At 41.2% G+C, this 13,505-nt stretch overlaps 1 long non-coding RNA gene across 1 annotated transcript; it reads left to right on the top strand.

Annotated features, from left to right (window-relative positions):
* The first annotated feature begins 1 nt into the window (after position 1).
* LOC115338837 lies at positions 2-9,023 on the top strand. The gene is made up of 2 exons (XR_003922547.1): positions 2-4,214; positions 8,152-9,023. It is a non-coding gene; the product is annotated as an uncharacterized LOC115338837 (long non-coding RNA).
* Positions 9,024-13,505: the final 4,482 nt, after the last annotated feature.

Here is a 13,505-nt window from a genome sequence, read left to right as displayed (position 1 = left end):
ATCAGATTAAAACTGGAATGTGTTTGTTAATTCTTGTTCTGTTACTCTGTATCTATTTTTTTTCCTAAAAAATGTAACATACATTCACACATCAAAAGAGAAACCATATTCACAAAGGTGCTTGACATTCATCGTTAAAATGCATTTTATCATTGCATCCTTAATACAAACTCTCAAGGAACTCTGCGAAGACTCACTGTAGAATGAATAGAATTTAAGAATTCTAGTACCTGATACCCCATAGAAATTACATGCACAAGAAATACACAGGAGTTTGTAGAAAATATGTCAGAGAACAGGCAAAGATTAGTGAATTAGTGAGGAGAGAAAAAAGCCAAACCTCATATTCATTACTGGTGAAATCAAATTAAGTTTCTCATTTTCAAAATTTGAATAAATGCAAATACTAATTGGGCAGAGCAATGGGTAATAATTCATATATTGACTGATTTCTTTAAATTAGAGGAATTCAGCTGCAGTGGGGTTTTGCCCAGCCTTCAATGTTATTGGAAATGGAAGAATGTCCTAAGATTAGCCACTGATGGTGAAAGTGCTCTGAACTTGAATTCAGCAGATTAACAATCATATGAGATAGGTTGAGGCTACCCAGAACTAATGTACTCCATCTATATTTAAGTCTCTCAGATTTAAAACTCTTGAGTGAATATCAATCAAATGTCTGCTTCATTATAGTTATTTTGATATTTTGGAAATTCAATATCAGTATGTTTTTAATTATGTATTGCAATTCTTAAGAATGACAACAAGCTAATGTAGGTTAATTTAATGTGAAAAACCTTTCAGTCTGCATGCGATTAAGGATGAGGTGTTTCTTAGAAAAAAACCTGCAATGCCAGTTACTAGCACTTAAATACACATCTCTCAGTGAGACAGTAAGTAAAGACAAGGCAACTGGTTCATTTTATTTAATGAAGAAACGTTTCTAATACAAGAAGGCATAGAAGCCAGCTCAGGCCATATGATAGTGAAAATTATGAAATGCTAAGTCCAACAGAGGCAGATTGTCAAAGTCAGATATGCTCAGCCGCATGCAATGCAATCTTGCGTGCATAATTTGTGCATACAAATAGCACATAAATTTTGCCTTGGCTGGCATACATCACTAGGTAAACACAACATCCGTCTGCAGTATATGGATGAACCATAATGATAACGTCTTCAGTTAGTCTGTGAATTCTGACTCAGGCTGTAGGTTGCCCCTGGGAGCCACCTGACAGAAGGTAGATTGATCAGGAACTGTGAGGTTTGGCATATTGCTTGCCCTGTGGGCTACTCACATTTTAAGTCCTAACACAGCAGGGAGAGCCCCCCTAAAAAGCCATCTAGCCTTCTCTTATGCAAGTGGGTACAGCAGGCAACAGGGAAATTAGGGTCCTCCTTTTTTCAAGGGAAGTTAAATAGGGGAAGATATACCCTAGTCTAGGTGCAGGACTAGCACAGTCTGCTTACTGCCTGGATCACTGGAGAGGGCTCCATATTAACTCAGAGTCCTTTGGGATTTAATTTAAATGCTCTAGATTTCAGAAAGGTCTTCACATCAATCCTTTGGATGGGCATGTGTTAGCACAACTTAGTATTGTCTCTATCTCTGTTCAGTTAGACATACACTGCGCCGTGCTTGGAGAAATCTAAGAAAATGATTTTGGCAAAACAGAACTGGGAGGAGTAAATGTCTAAAATTAATTTCTTTTCTTTCCTTCATATAGAGTTGTATGTGTTTTGCCCATTTTTGTGCAGTTCTGACAGCATAGTAAGAGTTTCAGGGAGAATGAACAAGGATGGAGCTTGTCAAACTGAAACCATTTTGAGTTTACCATCACTAGCGTAATGAATGTTCAAACACAGAGTTGCATTAAAATAGTACTTTGCACTGATTTTTTCTTTTCCTGATTAAACTCATATATCAAATGTAGCTGCAAATATATTCAACTTTCCATGTAAAAGATGTACAATTCAGGTAGGGTCAAGTTAAAACATTGCCCTGATTTAAGAATGATTGCAATGTCATGGCAATTCCATATTTGATTAGAGTCAACAAAAAGTTACATTCTTTTAAAAATCTTTTATTAATGTTGTTTTCTCACTTATCAGCTTATATATCTTAAGCTACACTTTCTTGGAATATGTTTAGTATGTGACTAGCATGTTACTCACTGGTGGCTTGTCCTGTTTGTGTTGAAAATGATACAAGAATTATGAAGGGATTCAGAGCTGGGCTATATTTGCCTTCAAATTTGGTATGTAACTTCTTTTTTTTTTCTAAACATAAATGTTTAAATATGTTCTGTACTTAATAATGATAACATTTTTGATACTTTTGTGAAGCATAGGGTAAGACTTTTATATATCCAAGAGTCAACATTTATCATTTGCATAATGGAAGATTGTTTTAATGGGAGAGTTGCTTAATGTCAGACAATGACTTGCTGCAGACATGTGGAATTTTCCATTTCTCTACAGTATGAACTATGATTATTTACATGCATTCATATTATTATTTGTTTTTGAAATATTTAACATATTCATATTTTCTGAGGTTTTTTGTTTTCATATGCCTGCAATAACAAGTATTTGTGAAAAGCATGCCAGCTTCTGTTTTAAAGCCAGCTGCAATATAAAATAAAAATTTAAAAAAATTATGTGGCTGCAATTGTAACCACCTGCATATGAACTGAAGTAATGTCTCAGTGGTTAGCAAGGCCAGTGTAAGCCTGATTCATCCAGTACTAAAATAAATGGGAAGACCAAAATGACTTAAATGAGAAATGAGTGGGATTCTAAAGTTATGAACACCACCAGTTGCCTGATCCGTCAGAGTTTAATTTGTCTTGCTACCTTTTAAGCCTAATAACTCAATCTCAGCGGTTAGATTATCAGATTACTTCAGGGGATGGAGAATTCTATGCCCAATTTGTTAGCACAGTTAGAATCTTTATGAGAAATATATGTCGCTCAACTGGGATTATTGTTTGAAATTCTGACATATAATGTAATGTGAATATAAATGCCCATATGATGCAATTATTTATGACAGAAAATGACAGGGATCCAGGGGCCAACATAGCACCAGAAGATATTCAGGTGGAAAAAAATTACCTTTAAGTAAAGGCTAGTGAAGAATAAGATATTGTTCAGGTTGCTATAGGTAATTACAGAAAAGATACCAAGGATACAAAAATTGAGCTTTCCATTTTAACCATCAATTCACATAAAGTTAATAAAGAACAATTTTCAGTGACAAGCATCCTGAAGTATCTCTTTTCAATTCTCTAAACAAGTCTCTGCAAATAGCAAAGGGTGAATTGACTTTCAGATGCTTCTCTCAGAAAAGAACATGAAAATATCTTAGCAATTCTTTAAAAAAAATGAAATTATTTAAAAGGAATATTAGATGCTTAAGTGCTTAAAATTATGGGTATTGATAGTCTACATAGTACACTAGCATGTCTGTTTCTGACAGCAATCAAATTCACTGTATCCATGATTACATGACCTTCATTAAATTTTTTAACTGAATAAAACTAGTTTCTTAAGCAAGATGATAGAAATGTGCCTTATTCATGTCAAAACAAATTGCCAGTCAGGTTTGTTTACAGAAATACATATAGAGATAGAGATAGAGGTGTACAGAAGTACAGACTTGCCTGTATATATTTGAAATATATAAATATACATTTCTGTAAATAAGCATGCAAATACTAAATACTTCATGTTCTATCCTGCACAAAGGCCATGTACGAAACAATTCTAGTTCTCAAGACTCAGTGGAAATAGTTATGCTTATTTTAATTAAAATTTAATCAGGCCCTAAAATAGGCTCTCAAGAATTAAGGCCATATTAGGTTTGGCTTAAATGCTAGTAGCTGAAATATCTCTCAGGGGGGTTTCTTCAAGCACTCATTACTAAGCTAAGCATGGGAATTGTTTATATAAGTCTCATTTCTGTATTTTATAGTGGTTCAGTGTTTCTTTGTTTCAAGAACAGTTTTCATTTTCCTTCTTTTTCCTTGATTTCAGATGAACTTAATTGTAGTTTGGCTTTCTAGTTATTTAGTCAACCAACAGCTTCTAATCAACCTTGATAAGAAAATATTTCACCACTAACCCCCAGTATATTCCCAGTCCACAGAAGAGCAGAAAGAAGGCAAAGATTAATTTCTTAGACTTCCAAATACAACAAGTGTTTGAAGATGGTGAGTCTGAAATTTGCGATGCATAGTAACCTACTCCGCAATTTAAGTATTTCTTTCTAACTGCTTAGAACTTCTTTCTAACTTCATGTGGTTGAACATGATCGTATTTCTCCAGATCTCTCTTTCTTGTAAGATTTTGGAAGGGTTTGATGTATTGTCATCTCTTTCCATGAGAAATCACAGATGATCTTAATTCCATTTCAATACTGAATTCTAATAATATCACCATGAAACTGTGTATTTGAAGAATGTTATGAGAACTTTTTTAACCTCTACTTTTGTTTGCTATGGGGTAGGTATTAAAACCATACTTCAACAAGAGTGCATCAAAACTGTAATACTAATCTGTCTTCTTTTCAATATCTCTGCTATTAAAAAATAAAAAGCGTAATAACCATTAAGCACAAGGCTGTTCACTATCTGTCTTAGAATGCTAGTAAGCAGGTTTTTTGTTTTGACATATGATGTCACAGTTTCTTTACTCAAGCCTTATGATTCCTTCTCCAGCAAGATGTTTGAAAACATCTGCTTAATATCAAATGTGTGGTTTAGTCCAGTGTCTATTCTTATGGCTAAAAGCAATTATGCACTCTTAAATGTTTTGTCGTAAATAATTCTTCACATGTGTATTTCTCACTGACTTCATAAATGTAGAGAATTGCTACATTTTCTACATTTGTATCTCTAAATGCACAAATATAATTTAAATATTTCTCTTTGGTTTTGTTATATACTTTAACCAGTGTAAGCCTTTACCTTGGGCCTTGCTGTACTCCTTGTGTTCTGTTTCTATAGGTCTTCTCCAGCCCTTTTTCTGATTCTGTATGTAAAAGCTACTTTTATTTTGGAATGAGTTAGAGATAGCATAGGTATGGTGTTTCTTCTGACGGTCTTGGTCCCTGGGACAGTCTTGATCCTGGAAACATTTAGCTGTGTCTGCTGTTTTTCAGCTAGCATTAGCTGTGCTCTGATTGATAAATAATAGTGATAAGGGCAACCACGAAGAAAGAGATAAGTTGTATGTCACAGTACTTTACCTTTCTGATTAACCATCTTCTTCTTCCTTCTAGTCAGCCATTTGCTGAGGCTATGAACAGAGCTAAGTTAGCTCTGTATGGTTTTGGAGCATGATTTCAGTGTCATTCTCTGTAAGATTTTTCCCCATGCAGAAAGCCAAGAAAGAAATGAAATTAAAGAGAGCAGAGATGGTTACATTCAAAATTACTTGAATCTATTACATTTGGTGGCATTTGTGCTGTCAGTGACTATTTTATCTGACACAGATTTCAAGCGAAGGAGTCTTTGGGGAGCAGGGAAGAGTCGTTTGTTTCCTGTGATCGTTTAACCCCAGCCAGCAACTAGGCACCACGCAGCCGCTCACTCATTTCCCTTCCACCCAGTGGGATGGCGGAGACAATCAGGGAAAAAAAAAGTAAAGCTCATGGCTTGAGATAAGAACAGTTTAATAGGACAGAAAGGAAAAGAAGAAGAAGAAGAAGAAGAAGAAGAAGAAGAAGAAGAAGAAGAAGAAGAAGAAGAAGACAATAATAATAAAAGGATTGAAATATACAAAACAAGCAATGCACAATGCAATTGCTCACCACTCGCTGACTGATGCCCAGTTAGTTCCCAAGCGGCAATTCCTCCCAGGCCAACTCCCCCCAGTTTATATACTGGACATGATGTCACATGGTGTGGAATACCCTTTTGGCCAGTTTGGGTCAGCTGCCCTGGCTGTGTCCCCTCCCAACTTCTTGTGCTCCTCCAGCCTTCTTGCTGGCTGGGCATGAGAAGCTGAAAAATCCTTGACTTTTAGTCTAAACACTACTTAGCAACAACTGAAAACATCAGTGTGTTATCAACATTCTTCCCATACTGAAGCCAAAACATAACACTATACCAGCTACTACAAAGAAAATTAACTCTATCCCAGCCAAAACCAGGAGATTTCCAAATTTTAAGTTAAAGTGTGGTTCTCTCAGAGACACAATTCTGTTACTCAAGACATGGGATCCGAAGGCTTGGAGGCAGCCTATAAGAAGATATTTTATTTTGACTAGGTAAGTAGGGATTTTGGGGATGTTTGAGTGTTTATGACTTGTTGCAAATGAGGTGATTTCTGTTCTTGATATGCAGATAAAAGTCTGATTGCTTCAGTGCCTGGAGGTTTCACGCTAGTTTCCTTTACTCTGCAAACATGGTCTAACAAATGCATAAGCCTTGCAGATACCTATGAAGCAGGAATTTGTCCAGCTAGGCACTGTTACTAACATTTCTTGGTAATTGCCAACGTTTCTGGGAATTTGAGCCAGAATGTTGTATCATTTTTTCTCTCTCTCTAAAAAAAAAAAAAAAGACAGTTCATCTATGTGAAAAGACTTCTGAACTGTCTTTCTTCCTTTCCTCCTTTCTTCAACCTCTAATATGTACAGCAAACTGCTAGTCTTTTGAGACTGATCTGGAGAGTTTCTTGACTGACTGTTACCTTCTTTCTGCCACCATTACTACAGTAATTTCCACCTGACTTTTTCACAGATGATGAACAGAGGAAAACCAGGCATAACAGAGACTGCGATTATTTGGTTTTCCAAGTGCCATCTATGACTCCATCCCATATCTAGGTGCCAAAAGTTATATAGCAGTCTTCACAGTCTTTTGCTTACCAAAGTGTCAGGGGAAGAGGGAAGCTATGGGGCTTCAAACAAAGCATAGCAAAACATAAATGCAATTGCATTTCCGTGTCATCAAGAACTCATGGAAAATCTTCTCCATTCTCTTTTAACAAGGCAGAAGCAGGTTTCAGCTTACAGAACAGTAATATGGACTTGTTTTAATTCTTCAAACCGATCACTCTTACTGACTATTGGCTGAATGAAGAAAAAAGTTTAGAATTTTTTTGAGATACTGGAAGGTGATCAGCTGAATTGTGACTGTTGAAGTAGAAAGCAGCCACACTTTCAGCAACAAGTCTATCGGGTTTTGCTGGTGGTTGCTGGCTTCAGCGGGGCAACATGGAGCACACAGGAAAATAATGTGATTGAGAATATTCCTATTTCTGAAATACTTCAGCAATTGTTTCCTTAACAAGACCAGCTTGTCTGCTCATCCTGTTCTGATGATGCTCAATGTTTATATTATACAAAGCTATTTATAGCATTCATAGATACTTTGTAAATGCCTGCTCTAAGCTATTTTAGAGCTCATATGTACCAAGGTTCAAAGTTAAGAGTTTGGATTACTTTTGGAACTTGGAGTACACAAGGTGACCAACTGGGGTAGAGGATGAATTGACCCCACTGTTCATAGGACCCACCTCTCATGTCATAGCAGTCTAGAACATAAGATGTTAGTATGTCTTGCTCTGATTTTTTAGTTTAAAGAAGGAAACTATTTTTCACAAAGTTGTAGTGGGAAATGTTCCTGTAACCTGAATTCTTTCAGTAGAAAATGCTTCTAAGATCTGAGAAACATTGAGTTTCTACATGCCACCCCAGGGACTGGTTTTCCTTGATGTTGTACTGTGTTTTGTTTTCAGCACTTTTGAAAGGAAAAAAAAAAAGGCATTAGTTAGCCAAACAAGAATATTCACTGCAGCATCGATTTTACTGAAAGGAAAATATTCCCTGAACTAGAGAAAATTATTAGAAACAAAGTTCTTCATTAATTTCCTTTAAAGCAATCCTAACCCTGATACTTAAAAAATGATTGAAAAATAGATTAAATTCATCAGTTCAGTTATGCGAAGGAGTATATTGAAAACTGTGACTCAACAGAAGACTCTTCCAACATATAGTGATGTTTTGTCTTCTGCATAGAGCTTCATATCTTTCTCATGAATTAATGTGATTAAATTGTAGAGTGTAATGTCTGCATGCATAATTGAAGCTATTACAGATATAATTGTTCTAATTACCAGTGCTATATAATGTCATTCCAGTTATAGACCTGTACCGCTGGGTGATGTCTGCCCGACAGGTTCCCCTCAAAGAGGATATGGGATATTCTGAAGGAATCTTTTGATATTTTCAATTACTGTTCTGCCCTGCAAAGTCCCTTCTTGACAACTGATAAACTCTGCATTGAATATTCTGTAGTAACCAACCTCATCTGTGCTTCCATATCCGAGTGAATTATTAGAAGGTGTCCAGTATATTTGGCCATATGGATTTTCTGTTTTGTACGCCTACACCCTCTCTTGTCATGGATACTGCTGCTGGTGGATTGAACAAGACATAAAAGGTACTAAAAAAATGAACAATTTTTAAAGAAGAAAAAAAAAACCTCTCTCTCACCTCTTCCCCATTTTGAGTATTGACCTACCTAGCTTTAATTGCAAGATACACTTGCAAAATGCTTTACCTTTCCTCTCTCATGGGATTATTGCCACTGGCTTTCTGTGAAGATTTTGAACATTCAGCTGTCAGAGTATGTACAGATAGAATTCAAGGGCTGTCAGTGGCTTCTTTGCAGAATGTCTCATTTCCACCTGTGTTATTGCTGAAGTATTGATACATGATGCTGCATATGGGAGGACAGTCCCAGCGTCCTTATTCAATATTGACTGCATGAGCTTTCTCTGGGTATATGGAGTTTGAGGAGGTGCACTGCTTGGAGTCCCGAACCATATGACTGTATATGTAAGCACACACCAAAAGAAGAAAGTTATCGATAACTGTTGTCAGATTAATTTCTTTAGTGTGTGTATGCAGGTGCCTATGGTCCACCCTGCCCTCCTACCTCACCTTCTCAGTCCTCTGAAAACTTTAAAAAAAAAAAAAAAAAAAAAAAAAAAAAAGGAAAAAAAACCCATGCAGAATATTCTTTCTCAGACCTTGTGGTAAGTGTGAGCCAAGGATGGGAAAGGGCTTCCCTACATTCCCAGTCTTGAGGTCTTGGGTTTGTATATCTACAATAACAGAGAGACAGCCTATCTTAACAAACAACAGCAATAAATAAGTACCAGTCAGAAAACAGAGGTTATTGAAACAAGATTTAAACACAGTAGATAGTCTGTCCAAAACTGGGCAAGGGTTTACTCTTCCAATAATAGAATGTATTTGCTTGATTTGCTTCAAATCATGTGGTCAGATGTTCAGGGAGAAAAACTCTGGTAAGTTCCAAACTGAGTATAGTATGTTCGAGCTTTCCAGGGAAATATACTTGGAACACTGCTAACCCAGTTCACAAAAGAAATGTCTGTATGGTACAAATGTAATTGATTTTAAAATTATCAGTTGTATGTCAAGAATAACAAGCTAGAATTTCTTTTTGAGATACTGAAGCCCTCATAACTGGTGCAAACATAAAGAAATGCTTCAGGTACATGATTCCTGTTTAAAATATCCTCGATTTTATTGCAAGCTGTCAACTTATGGAAAGATTATTGACATCAGTTCATAAATTTTCACTTGGTGAAATGAATGTGAATTTCTTTTCTACAACGGTGAACTGCATTGTTTTGGTGACACTGGCAAACAGTATGGAAGTGAGAACAGCTTCAGTGCTCCACGTCAAAGCACCAGTGAAATCATTTCTTGGTTGCATCCACGCACCCGTGGATAAATCCAGTGAATTGTGTATACTGAGGTAGAACTAATTGCAGTAAATCTCAGGTGAGTTCATTGTTTGGAACTTTCTCAGCTTGGGAAGTTGTTCTTAAAACAAGAAAATGACACAATGCTTTAATGCACAGCTTTTTCTGTGAATAAGTTTGCTGACATTTAGTGAAACAAATGATTGCTTAAGCAAAGGCATGAAAAAAGAGGGGCTTAGGAATGTATGATAATCTAAATCAAGTAAGGATTAGGAAGTGAACTGTTTCCTTTATCTATTCATGAAGTTCCTGGATTTGGGATTCAAGTGCTGCATCACTTCCACCAATTGTCTGCCTCCACATACAAGTTTAGTAATACAATAGGATTTATAGTAAAAATACTTGTCGCTTTATTAGCTTCAATATAGATTCTTTATTTCTATGCAGATATATTTTATTTAAAATTTATGATGTCTAATGTCAAGCCTTTCTAAAGGCAAAAGACAAAATCATATTCTAGTTTAACTTCCCGCAGAACAAAATATTTTATAGATGCGCAGGAGACGTATTAAACGTCTTTATCCTAGACAGGTTCCAGCTCACGCACCTGCCCCCTCCTTACCTGTATCCTTTTCTTTCTTCAAGTAGAACTTTTTGAATTCTTCACTACTTTTGTAAAGTGGTTGCAAGTAAAAGCTGCAAGTACAGCCTCTCTGGTCACACGCGCCCATGTGTAAAGCCAGGCCGCGGAGAAGGCTGGTTCTGGTCTTGGGGAAGGGACTGTCTGCTATTGTGCACGAAGAGAAAAAGCAGCATACACCTGAGCGGACAGTGAACGACAACAGCACACGGTGTGTAGTGGGGGCGAGTTAATTCCGGAGAGCGGAGTGAGGTGCCAGCTGTAGAGCATCGGGCGCAGACAGTTACACGGACTGCCCCAGAGCCACCTCCCTCCCTCCCTCCCTCCCTCCCCTCCAAAGGGGGGAACTGGCGCCTCAGGGGAGACGCCAGGTCTACCCTGCCGCTGGGGAAAGCTGAGAACGGGTTGAAACGGGATTGCTCTTTTAAGCCGCGTGCCGGACAGCACGGCAAGGGCGAGTTAACGTCAGCGCGACACGACCCCGTGCCAGCCCCAGCCGTCAGAAGCCCGGTGTGGGGCGGGCTGGGCGTCTCCTCCGGGCGCGATCGCTCCGAACGTGCTCACGACCACCGGCTCTTGGCGGGGGAAGCGGCGCCGGGGCCCCCCAGCCCGCGCCCAGCCCCCTTCCCAGCCTCCCCCCGGCACCGCGGACACGCTCCGCGCCCGCGGCCGCCTCCGCGCCCCGGGCGGCACCGCCGGCCCGGCGAGACCCGGCGTCCTCGGGGCCGCGGGCCGGCCGCGGGCCGCGGGGTGGGTTTGGGTTCCGCGTGGGACGCCGAGGCCTGGCGTTGCCGTCCTTCGCCCGCCCCGGCCGGGCGGCGGCTCCGAGGGACGCCGTTTCCGAGGGTCCCTGAAAGGCAGGGCACGGCGGCGGGCGCGGAGCGGGGCTGGCCCCGGGCAGAAGGACACCCTGCCGGGGCTGCCCGAGGCCTCGGCGGGGCGAGGTGACTCCGAGGCTTGGCTGCCTTTCCCTTTTGAAAAGGCCTGATAAGCAGACGTATTCTGTAAGCGGGATTGGCTAAATGCTCTCTCCGAGCCTGCACCCTGCTTGCTGCTTCTTGTCTGGGCATGGCCTTACGGGCGTGGGAGCGAGGGTCCGGTCCCCGCGGCCACCAACGCCTGCGCCCTTCACCGACAGCGGCAGCGCGGGGGCGGACGTCGGGTTCCCCGTGAGTCATCCCCCACCGCGGGCCCGCCGGTAGCCACGGGAACGGTTCGGAAGGCATTTTTCTTTCTGCCGGTTCTTAAAGGTGGTCCAAAATACTGCTTGCAGGCACGTAAAGGAGTATTATTGACATTAATATTCCATTTTTAAAAGCTTGGCCGCATCCACCCAGCTGCGCGCTTCAGCTTGCTCATACCTAAGTGCCCTCTCACGCGGACTGGGTTGAAGCTGAGAGTTTTGCCTGGGGTTGGTTTTTTTTACTTTAGTCTCGCTTTAACGGGCGAGCACAGAGGACCATTGGGAACGTATAAGCTGCACCAGTAAAAAAATACGTCCGTAATAACTTGGATGCGTTAGGGCAGGAAATACTGAACATCGGCGCCTACAAGCACTTCTCAGCAACAGAAGGGACCTGTCCAGGGTCCAGGATCCCTCAGTCTTTTAATCAAGTGAAAGAGCTCCACTGGGTTCAGTCATGCCTTTACAGGAAAATCCATAAAAGTAGCTGTAAAATCATCCCATCCAGGTCCACCGCCGGGTAGTTGGACTGATAATTAGCGCTATAGTTACAGGTAGAGCACTCAGAACACTTGTAAGCTATATTTCACTTAAATCTGCCACTGAGAAATGATGATGCATTGAGATCCACCTTTGGGAATGGCAAAAGGAAGCGTGCAACACTGGAAGGTGAAGTTTTGCCACAATATTTACTCTCTTCCTTGTCTAAAGATGATAAAACCGAACACCTAAAAACATCTATGCTTTCCATTGTATAGCATCCACTGCTGTTGATTTTTATGTACTCAGGGAGAGTTTTCTCACAGTCCGGTGTTTGCATCTATTGACTCTGTAATCTGTAGACTGGCTCTTAATGAGCAGAAAAGACAAGAATCTCAGAGATAAAACCTTGGAATAACAGTGAGCCTTTACAGCTTGTCAGTAAGAGAAAGCTCAAACATAAATATCTGATTTAGAGAAGTAACACAACTTATTTTGATAGATTACATTGTTTCTGTTTCAAATTACTCTGTCAATCGAGGAAGAAGAGGTTAAGAGGTCATATTTAAAAAAAAAAATGCTTGAAAGGGCTCTTTCAAGGGATTTTTCATAAATTTCAACCCCGTCCTTAATTACTTATTTGTGATGGTGCATAAGCTCTACTTTGCCTGTCAAATACGCCGATTTCGTTAAACGTCGTTTTACCAATCCCCTCACATAGGCAGGAAGAGGATCAACACCCCTACGCGCGGACCGAAGTGTAGTGATTTGCCCCACGCAGTAGTTCCTGCCAGGTCTCCATCACATCTCCATCTCGAGTTTGATCTTTTTTCCCTGTTGGGTGAGGCTTTGTTGCTGTTTTGAGCTGCCTCGCTTGAGAGTAGAGGATGCAGAAACTGTCACGGACTGTTTAAGCAGAAGTGAGGTCAAGGCTGAGAGTCCTGTATACCGAAAACTTTTAAAGCAGTGATTACCCAACAGGAGGCGGGGAAGGAGAAGGGTTCGGGTTTAACACTTTGAGGCGAAAGTCCCCTTGGCCACAGCGGTGCTCAGCGTCACTCCTGAACGCCGACACAACCCCCGCGTCAGCCTATATGCCGAAGGGGAAGCCCTTTGCTTCTCCCACACCCCTCCCGTGCCCCCGCCCCGGCGGTGGCACCCAGGCCCGGAGGGGACACCCGACCCCCGCACCCCGCCGGGCCTCCCCTCCCCGCCGCCACCCGGGACCGGGGTGCGCTCCGTGGGGCTGCGGCAGGGTCCAGGGGAGCCGCTCCGGCCGCCCACGCGTGCCGCGCCCTGGATCCGGCCGCCCGAGGCGTCTGGGGGCCGGCGGGCGGGTTCGCCCGGAGCGGAGGCGCCGGAGGCCGGGGCGGGCGTTCCCCGCCAGCCTCGTCCGCCCCGTCGGGCGCGGAGCGGGGGAGGCGGGCGGCGGGATCCGCGCCGGCGGTGTCGCGC

Source organism: Aquila chrysaetos, chromosome 3 (assembly GCF_900496995.4).
Source record: "Aquila chrysaetos chrysaetos chromosome 3, bAquChr1.4, whole genome shotgun sequence".
Taxonomy (NCBI): domain Eukaryota; kingdom Metazoa; phylum Chordata; class Aves; order Accipitriformes; family Accipitridae; genus Aquila; species Aquila chrysaetos.
The sequence above is the reverse complement of the archived record's forward strand: the minus strand, read 5'-3'. Positions and strand labels throughout refer to the sequence as shown.